Below are 1,503 nucleotides of genomic sequence, written 5' to 3'. Positions count from 1 at the left end.
TATGGGTAATTCAAGAACATGTTCTAGTTGCAAATTTAAAATTACAAAATATGTCTAAATCGTCTTTAATGCTCACATGCTTTCCAAAAATAGTGGATCTTAAAATGCAAAAGATTGTATTTTATAGCAATAAGTCTCAATCCTACTCTATGAATTAAATATTATTAAATTATTTTATATTAAATGCGAGAGAGAAAGAACACAAAAAAAAAAATACATTATATTACATAAGCCATCTTCGGAAAAACTTCAATATAATTTTTTATATTATAAAATGTTGAATATACAAGGAACCTATCATGGAACTATTAATGACCACCCCATATGCCAATTCATTACATGGGGGTCTATAAATTACACCCATATGCAAAGCAAAAATACACTCACAAAAAAATTTCGTAAAGCGTGAATTACTATTCTAAATATGGCATTTCTTAAGTTCGGTTTCATTTACGCAATTGTTGTAATGTCAGCCACTGGTTAGTTTCTATCTCCAATTTACTACATTTCTTACAATGTATATATAAGAATGTCTCTCTAAGATTTGATTTTGATAATTGTAATGGTGATATTTTCAGTTAATTTGATGGAGTTCTCCAAGATACAAGTAATGGCTGCACGAGATGTTGATAATGATCTCTCAAAAATCCAAGGAAGATTACTCCCGCAACTTAATACTTGTTTCAGATCTTGTACGTCTAATAGTGATTGCAGCGACTGTTGGGTTTGTTGTTCCTGTGATTACATTACATTCTATACTTTCCAGTGCGGTATTGGAGGGGGATCACATGTATAACTCTAAAATCCCATTGAAACAATCTGCTACAAAACAATGTTACACATTTATGATTTCATGTAATTTCTATGTTTTCTTCCTTGTTTCATTTCTCGTGTTTACCATGTATTGTGAGAATAATAAAGAATGTCAAGTGATGGCATCAGATTCAAGAATAAAAATATATTCAAATCACATGTTATCTTTGCTAGATTTTACGTGCTCTTATCATGCATTTACAACTTTTATCTACAGATGTATTGTATATATAGACAATTTAATTAATTAATTTATTTATTTATTTTGTGTATAAATAAAATGAAATAATTATCCAACAATAATGTTGCTTATACTTTCAATTCTCAACATATTTCATCATCTTATATGATATCCCGACATTAAGTCGTGCTAACACACCCACAAAAAGTTCAAGTTGGGTTATTGTAATTGTGCTCAACATTTTTGCAAGAATAATCACGAGTTAATATGCAATTCCTCTGGATTTTCTCTTGAACTTTTGAGTTGAACAGTCAAACTTTGCGGGTAAAATTTTCACAACAAATCCATAGTAATTTTTATACAAAACAATAACAACAAACACAGTATAATCCCACAAGTATGGTCTGGGGGAGGGGATAATGTGTGGGCATACCGTATTCCACCCTTACGAAGGTAGAGAGATTATTTTCGTTAGACCCTCGGCTCAAAGCAACAAGCACTAAAAATAA

General features: G+C 30.5%; 1 long non-coding RNA gene across 1 annotated transcript; it reads left to right on the top strand.

Moving 5' to 3' along the window:
- Positions 1-348: 348 nt before the first annotated feature.
- On the top strand, positions 349-970 carry LOC107813112 (uncharacterized). The gene is made up of 2 exons (XR_001654255.2): positions 349-479; positions 579-970. It is a non-coding gene; the product is annotated as an uncharacterized LOC107813112 (long non-coding RNA).
- The last annotated feature ends 533 nt before the right edge of the window (positions 971-1,503 follow it).

Source organism: Nicotiana tabacum, chromosome 20 (assembly GCF_000715075.1).
Source record: "Nicotiana tabacum cultivar K326 chromosome 20, ASM71507v2, whole genome shotgun sequence".
In the NCBI taxonomy this organism is placed as follows: domain Eukaryota; kingdom Viridiplantae; phylum Streptophyta; class Magnoliopsida; order Solanales; family Solanaceae; genus Nicotiana; species Nicotiana tabacum.
Note: the sequence above shows the minus strand (reverse complement) of the source record. Positions and strands in the feature narration are given on the sequence as shown.